At 43.1% G+C, this 23,316-nt stretch overlaps 1 long non-coding RNA gene across 12 annotated transcripts in view; it reads right to left on the reverse strand.

The window, feature by feature from the left end:
* Positions 1–269: 269 nt before the first annotated feature.
* Positions 270–23,316, reverse strand: part of LOC112981896 (uncharacterized) — a 36,238-nt gene continuing 13,191 nt past the window's right edge. For 6 of the 12 annotated variants that reach the window (XR_010386337.1, XR_010386338.1, XR_010386334.1 and 3 more), the window contains one exon: positions 12,843–20,948. This is a non-coding gene — a long non-coding RNA (uncharacterized LOC112981896). Of the gene's footprint in view, positions 6,882–7,454; positions 7,513–7,931; positions 9,870–12,842; positions 20,949–23,316 lie in introns of those variants that run through there. The other 6 variants (XR_010386340.1, XR_010386339.1, XR_003258847.2 and 3 more) reach the window with 6 other exon arrangements.

Below are 23,316 nucleotides of genomic sequence, written 5' to 3' on the forward strand. Positions count from 1 at the left end.
CTTCTATTTATTACAATAACCTTGAATTACATTGAACTTTCTAACAGATTAAATAATAAAATATACTCTTTCACCTTTGTCCTTTAGCTCATCAAATTACAGACTACTTATAAACCTCCAGCCAATATTTCCTGGAGATATTTCTTTTATATGTCTCCAGGTCTGCCCAAGAGCGCAGCAGTGAATTACAGGCTGGAGGACCTCTTTGCTGTCCCGCCGGCGGTGCCAGTGCTCTGCTCGGCTGTGGGCTCCAGGGGGAGAGCAGGGAGAGTCCCAGCACTTCGTGCCGTCACCCACGGCTGGCCCCCTCCCAGGGCCGCGCTGTCCCTCCTCGTCCGCCGGGAGCGGCTGTTGGCGGCGCGCACCGCGGGTGGAAGGGGCTGCGGAGGGACCGCGGAGACGGCCGCTCGCTGCACGCAGCCGCACGCTCTTTCTTCTGGTCACCAGCTACTAGAGTAGTAGAGGGCAAGCACGCCGGGGAATTTTGCTGTTTGTTTTGAAGGTGTGTATTAGATATCCCGCAGCTGAGAAATGAGCTACTTTCTTTCTATCGTGACTTCCCTTCATTCCCTGGGTCTCAATGTTTATGCAAATAGCGGCGCAGAGGGAAAATCTAGTAAGAATTCTCCACTAAACTGCGTAATTTGTGAAGTTTCAACTTCAATTTCTGCTCTTCAAAGGAGAGAACTAGTCAGCTCAAGCAGAGGGACACTGCCGTTCATCCACACAGACCGCTCTTTCTTTTTTTCTTTTTTATTCGTGTCCAGCATTAACCGCACTCTCAGTTACAGACGAGAAAGCAGAACAAAGCAAATAGTTTAAGTAAAAGTCTGTAAGTGTCAAGAGCATTTTACAAATGTAATTAAAAATTCCGCTCTCTTTTTGAAACAAAACAGTTCATGTGAGTTATGTTACCTCTTCTTTTACCATTAAAATGAAATAATGCAACCAATTCCCAGTAAAACAGGTTGAGAGTCCTCTGTCTGATAACCACAGAAGAACCGAAACTCCTGATAAACAAGTATCTGTTTTCTCTGAGTCTCGAGCCCTGGCTCACTAGGAAGTAAAATTTCCCTTTACACAGGATGAAATAAGGAAATCATCAGTTACCTTAGCAACCCTTCAAAAAAAAAACCATGTGCACCTATCCAAAGGGCAACCAATCTAATTATAAATTATTATAAAGGTTATGTGAACGACAGTAGCGAGGGGAAGCCATGATTCATTATTTTAGTCTATGGGAAACAGTATTACCATTGTATTCCTTCATGGACTGTTCTGCCACTGCCTTCTGCAGACTGCCTGCCAATGGCACTTGTTTATCTCCCCGAATTGGCTGAAATACAACTACCAGTGGCCTGAAATATCTGACCCAGGCTCTGCGAGAGTCCGACTGTTTACCTCCACCGCCTTGCGAGTTTCACATGTCTGAGAGGCTGGAGCCAAAAGTAGGTATTTGTTTGTTCAGTGCTGCATATACTCCCACTCTGAAACCTGTTAAAAATATTTTAAATCTCTCCATTGAAGTGCAGTCCAAGGCTATGCATTAAAATAGCTGCATACTCTTTAAATTATTGCCTGCATTTCAGTAGCTGTACAGGTGATGACCAGTTATTTGTGTTTATTCCGTAGCTATCACTTAGTATCACTTAAGTCAACGCTCTGTTTTCAGCTAGCATTTGATGGCAGGTTAAACATGCGGGACCAAGGACAGAAAGTCTTGCCCTTCAGCCCTGTGAAAACACCTCACACTCCTTGTGAACGATTTTCCCTCAATTTACCCCGGGGTCAGTGCAGAGCCCTTTGGAGATCCTGGCTGCTGGAGCAGAACAGGTCTCACAGCAGACTTCAGCTTTTCGCTTCACTGCAGTTTACTGACACCCCCAGAAAGACGTGTGGGTGCAAACACAGTCTTAGCAACGGAGAGCAGGCATGTTTAAGTTCTCAGATGGCAAAGGGGAAGGATCTTAGCTTCGCAGATGGACACGCTGGCCTGAGAAGCGATCTGTTCCCTTTGGCAGGAACACATTCTAAAATAGGGTAAGTAAGTAGAACTTTGGTTTAATTGTTTTTCAAACATGATCCTTACTTAACAGGAAGAAACACAGGAACTTACAGGTTGCATCTTCCTTAAACTGTTTCCTATACTCCCAAATTAATGCAAAAAAACCCTTCTTTGCCAGGCTGTTCAAGTAGCTCAGCGTTACTGTGAAATGAGCTGATTTCTTCACCGTTTTTCAGCCTTCCCTTCCTAAAATGTAACCAACTTAAACTGTGACCCTAGCTGAGGGGTGGTAGGCATGAGTGATGGTCTCGTTTTTACTTCTTCCTACTGCTGGATTTATAATGCCATTCCTGGTGTCCTCTCGAGTCAGCAGTGGTCACATGAACCACCCCCAGTTTTGGAGATCCCCAGGGGAGTCTGCTGTTCCCTGGGGAAGGGCTGGGCAGCCTTTTGGACAATGAAGTGTCCCAGAGGAAAAAACTGAAAAAACCTGCATTTTTGTCCCCTGACAAGAAGCTCGGGGAGCAAACCGATGCCCGTGGCGGCAGCCCACACCACCTGCCCGAGTCACAGCGTGCCGCTGGCCAGCGGGTCGGGCTCCTCCACCAGACTGGGGCTCTTGGCTCCTCCCGGGTCTCCAGCCCCGTGGGAACACAGCCTGTCCCTCAGCCATGGTGCCTGGTGGGGCACCGGGAGCACTGGTCATGCTGGGGGTGTGCTTACCAGCCTCTGCACACTCTGCAGTCCTCTGCAGGGAAATCCCAGCTTACGAGCACAGAGAGAGGCAGAGGGCGGTCGCCAGGTCTGGATGACGAGAAGAGCCAGGCTGCTGGGCACTCAGCAGAGCCTGCCAGCACCACCCTTTCAGTATGTGGGAAAATGAGTCTAAGAAACACTGCCTTTTCCTCATGCCTCTTTCCAGATGCCTCCAAATCTGTGCAGGCCATGTGTTTGCAATGTTGCGTATGACTTGAAATCTACCACTGTATTGTCTTTGGCATCTGTGCCCTAGATTGCTAAGCTTGCTTCAGGAGACACTTCATAGGCTCAGGCTCAGAAAAATGGATCTGGAAAATCCCTGTGATTATATCTTTTTTCTGAAATCAGGTCTTTTGCATTATTCCAATACAGCCAGGCATAGCACATGGTTAGGAGCCCAGCTCTTTAGGGAGCTGGGAGAAAATCTGGTGAGATGGAGAAGATGAGAGGATTGACTGTCCATTACCTTCACATATAGCTGAGCTGTTTTTACTTGAGCAAAATGAATGAAAAAAACCAAGTTGTGCCTGTAGAGTAGAATTTTAGATCAGTTTTCACAGATATGTATAGGCAGCAAAGCTCCCATTTTTAAAATGTAGTTCAGAGGAAACCAAGTAAAGGAGACATAAATGCAGCATGTTGTCTGTCTCCAGAGAAGGCGAAAGAGAAGAGTCAGTTTGGAAGAACCTAAAAACAAACCAGGAGTTTTCAGGAGACCTGATGGCCAGAGACTGCTTCCTTCATTTACTTCCCATTCCTGGCATGCCATTTTGACACTCTTCTTTTCCCACCTCTGGGTCTTCCTTAGTACCCCAGAGAGCCAAAAATATCACACTCCTCCCAGAATAACCTCCCAGAACAACCAGATGAAAGCAGTGAATAAAGAAGTGACATGCTTTTCCTCCCTCACAACAAGAGAGAATCCCCTGCATTTTCCCCTCAGCTCAAGAGTTATCCAGTTCATAAAATGAAAGTTGTAATTTTTCTGGCACTGCCCATAAAAGGAGCTGCAAACAGTTTCTGCAAGAGGAGTATCAGTCTTGTTTCACCGAGATATTTATTATCCAGCGTTACAAACGGGAAACGGAGGTACAGGGGGAGTTCCAAGGTCGCACAGGAAACATGCAGCTCAGCTGGAAATAAAAACTTAGGTCTCCTGACTCCAGTCACCAACAAGCACTTTCCTTTCTGCAATAACAAAGGCTAGTCTGCGCGATGTCTTTCATTTATCTGACAGGAAAGTGCTACTGTCTGCAGAAATTTAAGGGATCAGTTTTCATTTGGTTCTGTCCTTTTATGATAGCTCTTCAGAAAGTTCTTAAAAAAGAAATTCCCAGCTCTGCATCATTTTCTTTCTGCCTTAATCTTCTATGCAAAGAAAAAGTTATTAAATGTGCTTTGGAGATGCATTTCAGCATTTCTCAGTTGTGCTTTGAACAACCAGGTCCTTATTCCATTCATACTATTGTAAAACTGTGTGACATCTCAATATCGGAAGTAATTTAACTAGTAGCCAGCAGGAGGAGAAACAGACCGATATGTGGTCTTCCACAGAAAAAACATGTTTGTTTTCATAGAGAGATGAGTTTAATGGGAGCTTGGGGTGAAGCAAGAAAGTAGAACTGTCCTCATCAGCAGTTCTGCAGTGGAGCTCTCTGTGCTTCAGGCTTCACTCCTTTGAAACGTAGCTTTAAAAAAAACAGGGATCGCTCTCAGTTTTTCATGTTAAAAAGGAATACACATAAATGCTGTCACACCTCTCTGCACAAATTTTATCTCACTTTCCTCAGAGCCACTTGGCTACCTTATAATATTCTAATGCCTTTGTCATCATTCCCTAATTCCTGCTCCTTAGCCTAAAATGTGTTGGACAAAGGGACTGGTAAGGAGGAGAGCTACAGGAAACCACACACGTTTTCAAATATAGATGTTTCTTAGGAGCTAAGAGACTTGTGAATTTCACCGAGACTGATGTCCTCTGTGCCTGCATTATTTCTGAAACCTGCTCAAATGCTGCACTGCTTCAAATAGGCTCTTTCTGTCCATACACACCATTTTTGTTCCTTTGCATTTACATCCAGAAATAAACCAAGAACAGCCTTGCTACTGATACTTCAGGATTTACAGCCCCAAAGATCCAAACTTCAAGAAACCTCTCATTATGTCAGAAGCCAATATCAGCACCTCTCCACAAACATAGCGTGGTTGAAAGTGTCTGGCAGCAGTGTGGCATTGTGGTTCCTGTTATTTAACGATACATTTGCAGTTTCAGACAACACAGGCAGCTGTGCGTAGGCCGCTGTGATTCAGCAAGGTGAGCGGTTGTACAATCCGCTGCTGTGTAGGAATATACAGCAAATTCCTTCAAAAGGGTGTGGCTGGGCAGCCAGGATCGGGGAAACACTGCCGAGGCATGGGGGACGTCTCCCGTCCCGGGTGCCGTGGGGACAGGACAGCACCCGCCGTCCAAGGTGGGGCTGGCCAGGGCAAGCAGCCCTGTCCACGGGGTGCCCATGGCAGGAGCAAGGATGGACACGTGGCTGAGTAGAGGAGAGACTGGAAGTGCCACCGAGCATGAAGGAGGAGATGAAGAAACCGAGGTTTTACAGAAACACGGGATGAGCTGGTTGCAACCTCAGAAAGCCCCTGAGCTGCCAGGCTGAGAGCAAACCTGAAGAACGGAGTCCCTCTGCAAGGGTGCAGCAGGCGAAAGGAGAGACTTGTCTGTAGCTCCCCTTTTTTCTTGTTCTGACCCAAGCAATTGCAGTTTTCTCCATTTTAAAAGTTCCCTTTTCTAGCTTATGTACAACTCAGACCTACTTTTGAAGAGCCTTTTTAGTGTTATTTGGATTCTTGCTTTAAGGAAAAAGTGTAGACAAGTCTACTGCACAGTTCTGCCCTGTTAAAGATCCTGTCGAAACCTCAAATGAATTTTGTATAAAGTAGTGCCTCCCTTTGCAGAAATGGATCCTTTTTCATGTCTAAACCAACTGTCTCCCCTTAGCAGAGCCTGGCCTTAACGAAAGGTATTTCATTTAGGGCTTTGCAGTTTTCTTCAATGTACTTTTTTCAGTTGCTTCATATTGGGATAGCTTTCTACAGCAAGAGGAAAACTTAAATAAGGACACAGAAGATGTAGCATCACCGTAAAATTAGTCTGGAAAGTTCAACAAGAGTCATGGAAGTACACCTAGAAATTGTTGTATAAGATCAAAGTGAGAACATGCTCAAGATTAGAAAGTCATATTTGTACCAACTTATTTATAACCTCACTTATAAACCTAGCAGTAAAACATGTCTTCCGAATTCTAATGAAGAAGATGGGTTGCTAGGCTGTGTGAAGAAGTATGGACTTGTGCTCCCAAAGCCTTGGCTGAATCACTGATATTCATTTCAAACAAGAATATTTGCTGCAAAAAATTATTCATATTAAAATAATTTGGAGACTGATGTGCCTTTGCCACTATGCAGCAATATGCGGCACTATGCCAACTAAATGACTTTTAAAGACAAGAATAATGGAACAATCTCATGTGAAAGGAAATGAGAAAGAGCATACGCCCTGATCCACATCTAAAGGCTTTGCTGCAAGTAGGACTTGGACTTGAGTACTTACATTTCCTTTTATGTCTGTGGTTCTTTTTTTGTGCACAGTACCACCATCAAGCCAATGCTGAGCACCTCAGTGACTATGTCACACAGCACCAGTCCTAAAACTGGGGTTCCTTCCATATAAGCACCCTGGCAGTCTTGACCCATTAGCTGTATCACTCACATATGTGGGATAGCAGGAAATACAGCCTGCTCTCATTTTAATTTAAAAACATGGAGGAGAAACTTGCTAGACTAACTTTTAATATGTTGTGATGGTTACAGCCCTCACCCAGGAAGATGAAGTTTCTGTTTGACTGTCAGCTCTCCACGAGAGGCTCAGGTGTCATGCAGAGGCTGAGGAAGGCATCCTGCCTGGCTGATCCCCATGGGACGAGTGCTCTAACTACAGTGCTTTTCTACAACAGGTAAGTTCAGTCATCAGTATTGTTGTTTTAAAAGGCAAGAGCAAGTCAGCTGTGTGTGCCAAAAGGAGCGTCTTGGACTGTGCTTCAGGCTGTGAATCCTGCTGGGACAGAGCACATGCGTGAGACCCACAATGAAGTACCTAAGAATGGGATTTCAGACACGGCTTTGGCCTTAGGATTTCCCGTCGTCCGAGCGCAGTGTCTCTCCTCCCTGTCCAGCGTGCCGCAGGCAGGAGTGCCCCTCCTGTGCTGCCTCCCTGCCCTCCACAAAGGCAGGGACACAAGCAGCTAACTGGAGACTGCTCAGCATCACCCATCTGCTAAGCACCTGTGAGGGTCCCACCCCTCCCCACTTCTTTCCCAGTGAAGTCCTGTTTTGAGTGAGCCGCAGAAGACATCCCCTCCCATGTGGACTGTTGCAACAAAAACAGTCAACTCCATTTCCAGGTTTCTTTAAGCACCATAACCACGTGAAAAATCTTTCCTCCCCCTTGCAAGGAAAGAGGGGTAGAGCCAACTCCTCCTACCTATGACAGTTCTTCCAAAGCCTCTTCACTTAGCCACCCCTTCTCATTTCTGTTGTGTCTAAGCAAAACTGGGTGAAAGCACATGAGCTTCATGAAGCTATCCTATCGCCACCAACCATTACTTTCCTCCTCTGGATATCTTACCTTAGGACTCTAAACAGGGAGTGGTACATTCCTCTTATGAAAATGGATTTGAGACAATCTGTAAACATTGATAAGGAAATTGTTAATTGTTTCTTTTTATGTAGCTACTCTATGTTCAGTGTATGGCTTGAAATGTGACAGTTATCTGAGGAATGTGGATGAATTCAACACAATTTATTACTTTCATTTTATAAAGTTTGTTTGGCATTTTCTGTCTGGCATTTCATTATGGATAGGGAGGTAAACCTGTTTTTCATAATAGGCATTATTTACATTAAAAGCAAAAATTCCACATTACTGAGAGCAGATAAAATGCATGCCTTCTTCTGTCCACCTGCCTGCATTCTTAAAATGGCACCCTGATTCTCCAACCATCTGCATGAAGCACAGATCCTGTTGTCTTCCTACAAGGAAGCATCGCTATTAGCTTAATGAGGAAAACTTCCCACATAGCAAAGCAGACCAAGCTTCTGAACCTGTAAGTACTGTCAGATTTATTTGTTTCTGTATATTCAAAACAATTCTCTCAAAACATTTATCGAATTTACTTTTATCAATGTGAACATGGGCTAAAGAATTTATTTTCTTGTGAATTTATTCTCCAAAGAGAATTGCTTTAGTTGAAGTAATTCGTAACAGGCTAATTTAGATTTGAAGAGCCTCCTAGAGGTCATCCACTCCAACTCACTGCTTGCAGCAGGTCCAATTAGATGAAGTTGCCTGGTCACTTCTCCAGCTAAGATTTGAATTTCTCCAAGGAACATGCTAGGCCCTGTTCCAGTATTTTACCACTCTCACGGTGGAAAAGTTGTTCTTAATGTCCAGCTGGGATTTCCCATGTTCCAGGTTGTGCCACTGCCCCTCTCCCATCACTGTGCACCTCCAGGCAGAGCCTCGCTCCATCTGCCCTGTGCCCTACCATCAGGCAGGAGCGGGCAGCACTAAGGTCTCCCCTTCCCCACCTTGTCTCCCGGCTGAGACAGCCCAGCTCCCTCCACCTCTCCTCCCGCGCCCGGTGCTCCAGCCCTACCGTTGTGGTGACCCTCCACTAGACCTGCCCCGGCGCGGCACCATCCATCCCATGCCAGGGAGCCCAAGCCTGGACACAGCCGCCACCTGCACAGCAGCCCCCTGCCCTGGACCTGCCAGCTGCTGCCCTGCTTGTGCAGCCCCTGGCGTGGGGGCTGCTTTGCTGCCCAGGTGCAGGGGCAGCTGCCCCCTGCATGGCCAAGATCTGGCCCTCCAGGGCCCTAGGGTCTTTCCTGGAGAGCTGCTCCCGGCCAGTTGGCCCCAGCCTGTCCTGCTGCAGTGGGTTCGTCCATCCAGGGGCCAGGTGTTATGTTGGCCTTTGTCCAACACACTCCTTTAGGTTCCCATCAACCCATTTCTCCAGCCTGTCCAGGTCCTTCTGACTAGCAGCCCTGCCCTCCAGTTCATTTACTGCTTACCCCAGTTTGGTGTCATCTGCAAACTTTCCAAGAGACCTCTCCATCCAGTCATCCAGGTTGTTAATGAAGGCATTAAACAGTACTGCTCCCAGGGCCAATCCCTGAAGTATGCCATTAACCACTGGCTGGACCTTATATGACAGTCACAACCCTTTGAACACAGCAGTCCAGCCAGTTTTCCACCCATCCACATATCCAGCCCATATCTCACTGATTTAGCAGAAAGTGGCCTACAGGGGAGCATGCCACAGCCTTGATAAAGTCAAGGTATGTACCCACTGCCCTCCCGTTGTCCACACAGACAGTCATCTCACCATAGGAAGCAATCAAGTTGGCTGGGCAGGATTTCCCTTTGGTAGGCCTGTGCTGACTGCTCCCAGTCACCTTCTTGTCCCTTCCTGGCTGGAAGCAGCTTCCAGGAGGATTTGCTCCATCACCTTTCCAGGGACTGAAGTGAGGCTGGCTCACCTGTGGTTCCCTGGATCCTCCTTCTTGACTTCTTGAAGACAAGTATGACATTTGCCTTTCTCTCGTCATTCTGTGGACTGGTGTGTGTCTGATTGCTTTAATGCTTCACTCCCACAGACTGCGCTAGCAGGCCGAGGGACCTGGGTGGCCCGAGGGCTAACCTCATCAGTGCAAACTGAGCCTAGTCCTCTAGCTGGAGTCACCCAGGATGGAATATTTCATCTGAAATGGTTACTCTGGCCAAATAACTGGTAAACCTTCTCCTGTAATGTGACTGGTAGCTTATACCACAGCCAAGTCTATGGAATGAACTGTATAACTGCATATGGTTAAAATAAGAGTCTGTACAGGACTGTCATTTTTTCTTTTGTAGATTATCCAGTCTAGAGATGTCCCAGGGATGTGACGGAGGTATGGCATCTTGGAGTCACTTAACACTGAGATAGTGTCACAGCCGGTGCACTGTCAGACTTACCATTCTTCTTCATCTAGTAAGTTCCTGTAAGAGAAATTATGGGCTTGATTTAGTAAGTTATTGTTTTTGTCTGTAGGAAAGTGTCTTATTTAGTCTAGAAAAGATAAACACATTATGCAGTGATCCTTATCTGTTAAGATGTCTTCTCTTTTAGAGCAGTGAAGTCTGAAAGAATAGTGGGGGCAAAATCTTATGTCTTGGCACATGTTCTTAAATATTTCTGCTGAGTATCAAATGAGTCCCAGAAGCGTATATGCCTACATACACTTTAATAATAGGACAAATCAATAAAACAGGCATATGAGTCACACCTAAGTAGTAGGCTGTCCTCTAAATCATCTAAAGGCCATCTCGAGTTTAATACTGAAGATTCCTGTGGTTTTCTTTTTTCTTTTTTATTATCTAGTTAAGAGAATTTTAAAACTTTGTTTTATTTTTAGAATAAGATGTTCTATGCACAATTGATAGTTTGCCCTTCCAGTCAACAAAACAGAGAAATGGTTTCTCTTCTTCTTGAGAATGCTTCGTACATTCCTACAATTTTTCCCTTTTAACCACAGTGTTTTATTTGGCAACAGAGAAGTATGAAAAGAATGCTTATAGAGCCATTGCTTATCAATCAGGAAGACAATGGATCTGATTAAAGCTGTTTAAAAGGTAGCCTAAATCCTAAAGACTACTCAATGATATAAATGACTACCCAATAAATATTGCCAAACTATTGTACAAGGTGAACAAAGCTGATCATATACTGCCAGAAAAGCTTACAGTGATATCAGTAACCAATGGGAATCCATTTAAAAGGTACAAATGTAAAATATTTATTTTAAAACTATTGATAATGTAATCTTCATCTGGAAAGGAGTTTCTTTTTTGTTGTTGTTGTCATAAAATTTGCTCTGAGAGGAAGCTCTGCAGCTGAGTTCTACCCAGGTTTGGGTACATTTATGTTCCTATATCGCAGAAGACCTATGCAGCCTACTTTGTTTATCCTTAGACTCTCATTGCAAAACAAGGATATGGCATGATCTCCACCTTTTGGATATGAAAAAAAGGAGCAGAGAAATGAAATGCTGAAGCTTACAAACATATCTCAAGCAAAGTCAAGAACTGAGCCCTACTCCTGTAACTTGCAGTACCGTGCTTTGACTGATCGATGCCTTCTTGCATAGACCAAAGGAGACGCTCTCCAGGAAGTAAATTTGCTTTTAAATGCATGTGAGCATTCCATGCCTAGAAGAAAGTTCGACACATCTGCGTTTTATAACTCCATCCGGTATGCAGACCTACCTGATTACAAACTTTGCTCACAGACCTGAGAGGCACAACTCCCTGGTGGACTCAAAGCAGATTCAGTAGTCAAAAACCCCTGAATTCACTCTGCCCTAACTCTCTGCTTGTCCTTTATGAAACAACTGTACACTCCTGTCATTTAAATCACCAGGGTTAAATCCCACTTAGCTGTTACATTATCCTTTTAAGTATAAAACCATTTCCTTATCTCATCCAATGTCCCTAGGCAATACAGGTGTCACCACTAAGGTATCTCACAGGTCAAACCTACCCTCTCTCTAAAGTGGGAGCGGGCAAATTCAGTATTCAAGTCCAAGTGTGTTTAATGGCCACCCAGGGGCCCCATTATGTGACTTCTGAAATCAGAGATAAACTCCCTTTGATATGAGTGGGATAGAATGGCACCACCAGTCAAGCTTTCTAAATCATCACGACATAAACTGGTATGTTTTCCTTCTTGTCCTTGGCTGTTTACAGGGTTCTAGACTGTGCACTTATTGCAAAACAAAAGATGCAGACAGCTTGATTCATAGCTGTAATAAACGCTAGAATTCAACATGTTTCTACGCATAGAAGAAAGAATCTGCCTTGACTCACCCTTCTCCTGATTCAGGGTTTACAGAAATTGCCATTAAAAATACTTTTCTTCTCATTAGCTGAGCTCATTTTGTAAGACAATTGTCAAAACAGTAAATAGTGAGGTCCATAATAGATCCTATTCTGAACAGAAAGTATGGAAAGAACTTCAGCCTCTGAGTATAACATTAAAGATAATGAATTACCGCCTATCTCATAATTTGAATTCTACACTGCAGTGCACACAGAATTATTAAACATCATTCTCCCCTGCATGATAACAGAGTACGTGTAATGAAACATTCCCAGAATCTTGATAGTGGAGAAGGAACATGTTTGTCCACAGGTGTGTAAGATTTCAGAAGACCCAAGACATTAATGAGTTTTGATAGCAGGCATACAAACACCTGTTGATTACATCTTGACATGGGACAAAAACTGCACTAAGTTTCATTTTAGTTTTCTAGTTGTTCCTAAACCCAGAAGACATTTTCATGAATCAAAGCTAGGCAGTGGGTGGAGAGGAGAGAAGCTGGAGGACCCTTCAAACCAAAGCTACTGAATACTGTATTATAAAAAGATACAGAAGCATGTTATTTCATGTTACGATTATATTTCCCTTGGTATATGAGACCAACTGATATTTTAAATCCTGTATATATTCCAGAATAGTGGGATACAACACAACTGCTGACGTCAGCCTGCAATAAAAATATAAAGCTACTTAGAACACTTTCTTGCTACCCTTAGAGTCAATCCTGGGGTGAAAAACAGGTTTGCTCTTTTACAGGTAATGCATACATGAAATAAAGGAGAGGAAACTTATTTAAAATAAAATATATAATACATACTAACAAAGATCACTAACAAAGATCTGGACAAAATTCTTTCACAGCTTTGCTACCATGCTCAATTTTTCAATGAGATTCTAACTCTCTATGCTGAGCCACCTAGTGACTTTTTAATAGTACAGGATAATTGTGTTGCTATATATTGATTTTCATACTTAAAAATGATATTAACTTCTTAGGAATTTTTGTGGCAGGCTTGTCTATAGAAATCTCCTATTACTTAACTCTTCATATTTTACTCCTTTACAACACATTTTAGCTAGAATATCATGAAGTATTACGAGAAAAACTTTAATACATTTTATTACAGTGCTTATTATTTTTCTAAAGGTAGTAACTACACCACAGAATACAGTCTAATACTGAGAACCAGCGAGTTCTCACCCAGGCAACAGTCACTGAGTGGTCGAAGAGGAGCATGAACTATTGCCCTCCCTCTCATACTTCATTACAATATTAGCCTCTTGTGTTCAGAGCGGCAATATCCTCCAGATGTCCATAGATATATCCATCGCGAACATCATCACTCCGGTTTGTAACTCCACCTTGCTTTGTCACTCTCCCTAATCCTTAACGTCTTAATACATCTCTGCAGTTCCTCCTCGATCGTGGGCAAGGTCTGTTCTTTTAGCCCTCCCTGTGTGTACAGATCTGAGTTTTATTATTTTATTCTACCTGGCACTGGGAGAAAGGTGGTGAAAAGCAGATCAGACACTGAAGTGACAATATTTCTGACGAGCACGCTGACTTCGCCACACAGCATCAAACCAAAGGCTTTTCTATATAACACAGAGATGTATGTCCATGCACCTTCAGCCAGTCAGAGCGGAGAGAGATTCAGTTTTCATTACTGAGAAATACACAGTAATTTCTCCTCTGAGATTAAGGGAATGCATAGCTGAGGGACAAGTCCAGTCACTGACCCAGAGACATGCTGCCCTACTTTCTTACCAGCTGTGGCCTGTCGAGTTCAATGATACTGAAGCTTAGCTGCAGTCACCCCAATAAAAGCTGGACTGCAGTGCTGCTCTCATTGGCCCACCTTTGGAGAATATTTGATGCAGTGAGTCTCACAGTCCCTCTGCTTCGCAGGAGGAGAATAGCCTGATGCAATGAAGCAACATCCAGCGCACTGGTACATCTGTCCTTAAAGGTTTCAAAAGAGCCAGGATCCTGCCTCCTCTCTTCCCCTCTTACAGCCTTACATGAGACCTCATGGATTCTGCAACTTCTGGCACCCAGAAACAGCAGGACATTTATTTTCTGCAAGAGACAGGGAAGGGGCTTTATGTGGCTGAGCTGCGGTTGTTGTGTTCCTTGTTGAGGTAACAACATGTTGCTGTATTCCTTGCTATTCCGTGCACTACAGTTCAGCAGATGCTTAAATACTTACTGTTGTTTACAGTCACAAATGGCCTCCCAGACTGTCCATGGCAGTAAACAGACACTTCAGCGCCAGTGGGCTGGACGACAGTTATCTGATTAGCTCATTCATTTGGATATTAGCATGGTTCATCTTTGCTTTTTGGCTGTTGTCCAATGGCCAGTTTTTTGATTGGCAGATCTATTAGAAATCATTTACTAATTTGCCTTTGACTTCCTCCCTCCTTGCATCAAAATGTCACATTCATACACTATCCTCAGTTGCTCTTAAGTCACAATACAGATCAAAACAGTTCCAAGCTAGCTGGCACCAAAAGCTAAACCACTGCCTCCAGGCACTGCCTTTTTTTCAGCTGACCACTGCATCTTGGAACCAATTGCTTTGTGTAAAGGTATTTCTAATTCAGACTTTGACATTAGATGTTGAAGGCGTGACTCCTGTGCTGAAGACTTCCCCCACTCCAAGGCATTGATGAGTCACTGAGGAATCCTGTGTTAACCACCACCACGAGCTCCATGAAGAGAAGCTCATCCTCGGTTTTGAAACAAAGCACAATTGTAAGTCTTTGTCTCACAAAAAGTAGGCTAGGATTGAAGGATCCCAACTTTTTTATCATCCCTGTAGAGAAACGGTGTTTTCTTTCTTGGTGAAACTTTAACACATTCCAACTTGTTGCATACTTCCAAGGGTTTAATTGATTTCACCCAAAATCTCTCAGCCTGGCCTAGCCAGAGGAAAATAATTATGGTAGGCAGATATTAGCTGTGTTTGGAAATGGAGAACAAGAAAAATGGGGTCTTGCAGTTCATACCAAAATTATGTGGGAAATATGCCTCTGTCTCATGGAAGTCTAGTGCATCTAAACTGCTTTTCTCTAGCAGGATAAACTTCAAGTCTTTATAGCTTAAAATAGATTTATATCAAGGTTGTCTAAATTACTTTGTTTTACAGCCTTACTGCAGTCAGCAAGGCAGTGGTTTATCTTGTTAAGACACAAATAGGGCAGGATCCCCAATATTTTGCTGGCAGAACATGTCCAAGAGTATTTTAGGAGATTCTGAAAGGGTGCATGCAGTCTTTGCATGGGTGAGAGACTCACAGTTCTCATTAGGTTTTGGGATACAGCCAAGAACATGTGAGGCCTGAATAAATTTGGAGCAATCAGATTAATCCCAAAAAGGAAGATATGACAGGTTGCAACAGGTCATCTCCTACTCATCTTATTCTTTTTTATTATTATTTTTGGGGAACAAACAGATTTTTAATCCAATTACAAATGTTGTAAATAAACTGCCAGCTGTAGTATTCCAAAGAACAGTGTGATTTAGGGGGCAAATCATTTCCCATTCCCAATATTCTTCTTTTTTCTGTTTTGTGAAAAGGAGAAGACAGCATTTTTTATTTATTAACTTCTGAGAAGTTACCACCCAGATTGCATGCATGTCTGTATAAGTAATGGTGTATATGTGGTCTATGGGAAGGGACCATTAAATTTTTTGGCTGTGCGTGTGACTTGACTGATCTTCGAAATATCCATTTCACCCGCTTGTTAATCACTGGTTTCTGGAATCAGCTCCAGTCATAATTCTGCTGATTCTACTGAATGATTAAATACAGTAGTATAAGTTTAAGAATAATTCAGCAAGCTTAAAACCAGTTAACTTTCACTAAAGCTTTTTCTCAATATTTAAATAGATAGAAGACATACAGGCATTTTCTTCCTGTTTGAAATAAACTCTGGCCCTTGAGGAAAAGAGAAAATTTGAGACTGGATTTTTGTGAGGGATTAAGGCACTTGTTAACATCAGGCTGTCTGTTCAAGTGCTCTGTTTTCCATAGGCCAGGCCTGAACAAGCTGCTCCCATAGCCTTTTCTATTTCAGGTTTGTTCTCTGCTGTCACTCAGCAGCAGCAATAAAAAGAAAAACAGGAAAGCATCCCCAGTGGAGTCCTTAGCAGCGTGTGTGCAATGCGCCTTGCAGTCCAGGTTCAGCTGGTCAGCTGCAAAGGAAGAGGCTGGTCTGAGCCTGCACCTGTAACACTGCATGTGCGAATTTGCAATTCTCTTAACACACCGCTGCTGGGAGAGAGGGAGGAGAGGGCAGCAGGGCAGGGAGCCGGCAGGAACCAGGTCAGCACACATGGAGACACGAAGGTGCCACTCGCCAAACAGGGTGCGGACGGCGCAGCGTGGAAGGAGAGCAACAGCACTAGTACTGAAACTGTGCCACTTCTAAAGGAGTCGAGTGTTTCCAGCAAGTTATGTGACATGCTCACTTTCCTAATCTTTTTAGACTTTGTGCTAATGACGTGGACATTATCATGGTCCCAAGGTTAAGTAGTACAGATTTTATCACAGGGCTATTTCACAGTATGATTAAAGATCTTTGCCTTGGGAGATTCTTGCTTCAAAGATGAATCAGCCTCCAGTTCTGCAACATGTGTATAATGTAAAAGGTTAAGATTGCACTTGACTACAGAGGATGATGGGTGTAAATCAAGCCAAACTGTATTAAGAGCTTGCAAACCTCTGTAACCTCGCAGTTCTGCCTCAGGGATGGCCAGATTTATAGAAACTTTCAGCCTTCCATTTAAATACATTCATGCAGTTACGCCATTTTCATACATACAACATTTTTTCCATCTAATTGTATATCCAGTTGCAGGCTCACTTTTTACATATAGATTTTAAGCAAATTTCTAAATGTGTGGCTGGCAAGGTTCAGGAAAATGGCGCTTAGTTACTAAAAACTCTTAACATCTTTGATACTATAGATGTAGGATTTACAACTGAAAAGTCATGGAAAACACCTAAAATTGTTCTAGCTGTATGAATACACTAACAGGCAGCTTCAAAGGGACTATGGAACTATGTAACACAAGCAAAAAGTTGTACAGAATGGCAGTAAATATACCTTTTTTTAAACTTGTACTAGTAGGAGTAATGGTAAATGCAGTTGAAAAGCCTTGTTCTTATGTCCTCACCTTATACTAGCTGTAAATATTTTCACCACCAGTCATCTAGTTTAGAGTAGATTGGGAGACTTTAGGCAACTGGAAACGGTCAATTCACTGAAAGTTCCTGGTGAAATTCATGTACCACTTGTCACAGGAGCCACTTCTTCAGATTTGAGCAGAGCTTCTGCACAAAAAGCTATCGAGTGTTTGGGGGTTCAGTTTAAGTGCAGAAAGGAAAAAAATGCAAAATTTTAAAGTAGGTTGGGAGATTGTTTTTCCATGAAGCTTAGTCAGACTGTGCCTGCCTTCTAATGTTTATCAGTAGAAGATGTATCTAGGCTTCTGTAAACTGAAAGACTTGAAAAAAACAACATATATAAGTAACAGCCAAGAAATACTCTTGTGACTAAACACCACACAGAAAAATCTGGTTTACAGCACCTTGGATTACACTTTCATTAGAATCAATTCATTTGCCTTCCTGCCTCTTGACATTTTGGGTTCAGAGGAGTCCCAGCATAAAACTTTTAATACACCTTTACTCTCACAGAGCACCAGTGAGCAAAGATAGTCACTCCAGTGCCTGGTGCTCAGTAAAGCACATGCTTAACACCTTCCTCCTTCCTTCACTTGTGCACAAATGGCCTGTCATGTGAGATACTTGTACACTTTGGTAGGAAACCAGACCTCTGCTTTCATACCTAAAGCCTGACCAAGCAATCTCTGCAGCTATTAGAAAAGCCCCAGTGGCCCCAGTGAGTGTATAATCAGGCCTTAATTGGACCCTGTCCTGATAAGGTCTGACAACACGTAACACCTCATGAACACTGCTATTCACAAACTGCACCATGCTCTTTAGCCAAGACTTCAGCACACATCTGATAAATAGTTTAACTCGCAGCCTGCTCCTCTGTCTCTCAGTGAGATGTCAGTCTCCCCTGCCACGCGCAAAGTGATGCTGCTGTCTCAACAAGGCTGACGTGCAGGTGGCTTCTGTCCCCACTAGTCGTTGGGAGTTTTGCCCTTGTCTTTGAGCTTATCTTTAAAAAAATCCACTGTGAATGCTCCCACTTACGGAAGTACTGTTGACTTCACAAAATCTAATTTAATTGGGAGAAAGGCTGGAGAAACTCAAATCTCAAATGTGCTGAAAAGTGGTGCAACGTGCAGTGAGAAGAAGAAAACCCTACCACACCAGAAGTGTCATCTTCCCCTCTATTGTCCATGTTTAATTAATTCCTCTTTGTGGGATGAGAATAACTTAGGCTAGTAACTCTAGAGAATCATTTTATACAACCGAACCAAGTCTGGTTCTAGACAATTTCTGCAGATTTTAATTTCATGGAATTTAGTAGATGATGGATTTTTTTAAAGCCTCTTACCAACTTACAGCAGGAATGTAACTGCTGATTAAATTCAGTGGAATAGGTACACAAAAATAATTAAAAGGCTCTTTCTGATTGCATTGAACAGGAATTTTCCATCAGGTACTGAACAGCTGTAAAAGAAAAGGAAGTATTATAGACAGCAATAGCAGCAAGAATAACAGGCTGTCTGGTTTATCCTTTTTTCTCACGTCTCTTTCAGGAATGAGCATGAAGTAAACATGCACTGTGTTCAGACTCATCATTTATTACTGATTAAAGAGAAAATAATTTGATCTTCCAGATACCTCTTAGTACCAAACATCTTAGAAGTGATGCTTCCAAAAACTCAGGGCCAGAAGAACAGGCTGCTCTTTTACCATATAAGGGTCATTTGTTCAGGAAGAGACATCACATTTTAAGGAGAAATATGAACTGGTGCATCACTCACGCATCCTATTTATTCTCAGGGGAATATTTTCCCTCCCAGCAATTATGCCCTGAAAGGTAAAGATCTGACTCACAGTGTCTACCCAGACAAGGATACAATGCTACCAGCAATGGGCGGAGAGCAGGGGATTAAAAAGTATGCATTTTTAATGGATGTTTCCTGCTATAGATCTTGTACCTGATTAAAGAAAAAACATTTAGTAACAAACTTAGCTAACAGTTAGTCTGGATCAAATACAATTCCCAAACACCCTTCTTAGAGGCAGAGGGACAGAAGTATGAATCTGGACCACATTCAAATATGTAAAAAGTCTCCTTAGTGGCTGAACAAACATCCAGTTATGGTTATACACCCAGTGACAGAGTGGGCTGGGTTTCTTTTTTCTTTTGTAGATACGTGAAGAACCTGGCCTACAGTATATAAAATTCACATCTGAATTTTATAACCATATCCTTTTTTGCTCTGCACTGTGAAAATGATTTTAGCTCCAACACAGGCCTTGCACTTTGTGCAGAAAGCAGCTCCTTAGTTCAGCCAGCTTATCACTGAAAAGTGAGTTATAAAACTGTATGCAGCCCAACTCCCATTGCCTTTACCAGAATTCACATGCATACATTCAAGGGTATAAACTGACACCAGAGAAACAGTTGTCCTTTACATCATGTTGTAGTCATACAAGCTGTTTTCTCCCTGAGCGGTGTGCAGAACTCTTACCTACTTTGGTTGAAGCAATCTTACTACTAAGTACGCCTTTGAACATGAATAGTAACAAATGTCATTGGTTATGAAACTATTGAGCATATACATTAAAAAAAAAAATCCCCACACATACATTTTTAAATGTGTTGGAATGTTGGAATAAAAAGAAAGAAAAAATGCTGGAAATAAACCAAAATTTCAAGCAACAAGTTGTGCCACTAGAAATCAAACATGAGTTAAAAGTTTTCTAGACATTAATTCAAGCTATATTTCTTGCCCAGTTATTGCATCTAAGCCAGAAGAAATGTCTGCAAAGTTGAACTCCACTGAAAAATTCAGTTTTCTTTCAACATAAGATAATTGTTTGCATTTATAAAAACAGAAATTAGTGAGATGACAGCCATGTGTGCCTTTTATTTCTACTACTCTAAGATGTGTATATGGCCCTGTCATGCACAGAGGAAAATGAAAGTATATTTTTCTTCATATATGCTTCCTTACTGGTAGATAAAGTTGCATTAAGTGGCTTAGCTGCTATAAACAATGCACAACTTTGTTTGTAAAAATGCTAGGAATTATCTGTCATGGCCACACACATAACCACAAAATCATATACACCCAACTATATTTTAGTGAACAGCCAAATCTCTAGCTATTCTCTCTCTTTTTCTTGAGTTGCAAATACCATATGCAAGCAGGTTAACAGGATTGATTCATTAGAGCTGCTTGCTGACCACTGGAAAATATCCTCTCATCCACATACAGCAACACTTATCATTTCCTTGGTATATTTAAACAATTTTACACATACAACACTGAATCAGGAGCCACAAATTCTGGAGAAAAACAAACCAGTATCTTCAAAAATGGAAGCTTTGATCTTTAAAGGAATATTTTGGAAAAAAAATTTAAGAATATCATTACTTAGTTACAAAATCACTCATTTAGGACACAAGAACTGTGAGTTAGTTTCAACTCGCACATCTCCTTCCCCAAGCTTTTCAGATCAATGACTCAAGTAATCGGAGCAGCCTTGATGAAGTAGTAATGAACAGCGTTTTTCATGGAAGACAGAGTTTAGAACTGGGACTGGTAGGCCTCGTTAGCTGCAAATGCAATTACAGAGATATAACAGCTTCAGCAGTTAGAGATTGCCTCAGCCACATCACTGGTAATCTGGCAGCGCTCCTGCAGAGATAGTGCAATTCGCAGCAAGGCACGCTGTTGCTGGGGAAGGAGGGAAGGATCTCAGGGAAGAGCAGCTCGGTTTGTTAAATATTTGGGCATGTTTCCCCCCATCTGTTTTTTGTTAGAGCCTTGCAACTGCAACTGTAAAAAAAGATGAGTCAGATTTCCACTCCCTCGGTGCTATGTGACCAGGATGGTCTAGTTATGGGAAGAAGAAGAACCAGTTCTTGGAAAGCTGTACGGCTTTACCTGAGGGGTGAGCACAGGGTGTAGTCCCAGCCGGGCTCAGCCTTCACACAAAAGAGCACAAGCAAGTCCTGCACGCTGCGGAGTCCGTCCTCTGTGTGAAAATTGAGAGGTGGGGAAAGAGATGCTGTAAAATGAGTGACAGGCAGCAGTGGCAAGACTTGGAGGGGGGCAGGAAGGTAGGCTTCCCCTTTTTTGGAGAAAATACAGAAGAAATGACATTGAGAAAAGGCTTAACATCTGTTTGAAGCCCAGTTTGTGAAAAAGTTAAATGCTAACCTAGTTAGACAAAGTCTGTTTTCACGGTTTCTTTTTGATTTATGGATATCTGTGCTTTTTCCACCACTGTGCAACATTTTGTTGTGCTTTTGGGGTAATAAATCTATGTAATCTGAAACTTTTCAAAATGTCACTCTGGTCTCCCTTACGCAAGAAGACTCCCCAGTATTTTGCTATGACTTCCTTCAGCAGTGTTGGATTTCCATGAGGGTAACAGGCTGAGATGCAGACATTATTTTTAAGTTGCATTTTATAGAAAATGTCATGTGTTTATGTTACTACTATATGGAAAGCAAAATGTTTCACTTGCATGATTTATCTTTATTTTTGACATAAATAAAGGAGATTTTTCCTATACAGAGATGCAAAATTAGCAAAGTTTCTCAGGATTAGCTTTGTATTAATATAGAATTTTTTCCTACTTTTCTTTTTTCTGTTCTTTCATTTCAGGTGCTCATCAACTACCCCTCTTGTTTACTTGGCATCTCTCTTAAACTTCAGTGAAAAGAAAAAAACACATCCAAGTCTCCTTAAAAATATAAAAACATTACCTCTATTGAGCTCAAAAGCTCCCTGTGATATAGACTGTCTTTTTGAACCTTTTTGCCCAGCACCTTGTAAAGTCACATTCTGATCCATGACTAATGGTCTTAATTACTATGACAATAAAAATGTCATGGTTTACTATAACTGGTATGTGTTTTAATTGATAACTATATACTGTGCTTAACAATATAGTAGCTAAATTGATGGCTGTCCAATTTATTTTACATATGTACGTAACTAGAAATCTTGTACAAATGAGATGGTAATATTTGTATTTTTAAAAGCACATAAGGAAAAATTCAAATCTGTGTACACAAACCTATACAAGTTAACTATTCATTTTTAAAATGCAACTATTTTTCCTTCAAAATGATTTTCATAGAATCAAAAGAATTTAGACTGGAAGGGACCTCTGGAGTTAATCCAGCTTTCTGCTGAAGTTCAGTTAGATCAGTCTGCTCAGAGATTTGTTGAATCAAATTTGAATTTCTCCAAAGACAGAGACTCCACAACCTCTCCAGGCCCTGTTCCAGTATTTTACCACTCTCACGGTGGAAAAGTTGTTCTTAATGTCCAGCTGGGATTTCCCATGTTCCAGGTTGTGCCACTGCCCCTCTCCCATCACTGTGCACCTCCCGGCAGAGCCTCGCTCCATCTGCCCTGTGCCCTACCATCAGGCAGGAGCGGGCAGCACTAAGGTCTCCCCTTCCCCACCTTGTCTCCCGGCTGAGACAGCCCAGCTCCCTCCACCTCTCCTCCCGCGCCCGGTGCTCCAGCCCTACCGTTGTGGTGACCCTCCACTAGACCTGCCCCGGCGCGGCACCATCCATCCCATGCCAGGGAGCCCAAGCCTGGACACAGCCGCCAGGGGCGGTGACACCCATGCTGGATGGCAGGCAGGGTCCCTGCCCCAGACGTCCTGGCTGCTGCCCTGCTTGGGCGGCCTCGGGCTCGGGGGCTGCCTTTTTGGGCCTTTCTGTAGAGCTCCCGGCTGGTTTCCCCTGCCTGTCCCACTGCAGGGGGGTTGTCCATCCCCGGGGCCAGGCATTATGTTGGCCTATGCCCAACAAGCTCCATGAGGTACCCGTTGCCTCGTTTCTCCAGTCTGTCCAGGTCCTTCTGACTAGCAGCCCTGCCCTCCAGTTCATTTACTGCTTACACCAGTTTGGTGTCATCTGCAAACTTTCCAAGAGACCTCTCCACCCCTCACTCGGGTCAGTAATAGTTACATTAAATAGTACTGTGCTCTGCAGACTCTCTAGGTATGCTCAGGGTCACCCCAGCAGTATCGCTGCTGTCCATGTGGGTGAGCAGTGAGGCATGAGCAGCAGAAGGCCGGATGAGCATCAGCAATCTCTGCAACACCCTGGATCAGGTCCCTAGCAAGCAAAAATCCTCCTGTGACAGCAGATCAGGTCAGCAGGATAGACCATCAGTCACCCGCCTTTTCTCCTTCCTGCAAACAGCTGATGCAGGCTCAGCTGGCTCTGATGCCTCCCCTTATGGCTGGTTCCTGCTCTCATGTCCCAGGCCTCTCCAGTAATTCAGTAGTCTCCAAGGCCTTATCTCCACACACGGCCTCTAGCTGTCCCTTCTCCTTGTGTTGTGTGGCTTGGGCCTTTGCCTCTGCAGGTTGT

Source organism: Dromaius novaehollandiae, chromosome Z (genome assembly GCF_036370855.1).
Source record: "Dromaius novaehollandiae isolate bDroNov1 chromosome Z, bDroNov1.hap1, whole genome shotgun sequence".
Taxonomy (NCBI): Eukaryota; Metazoa; Chordata; class Aves; order Casuariiformes; family Dromaiidae; genus Dromaius; species Dromaius novaehollandiae.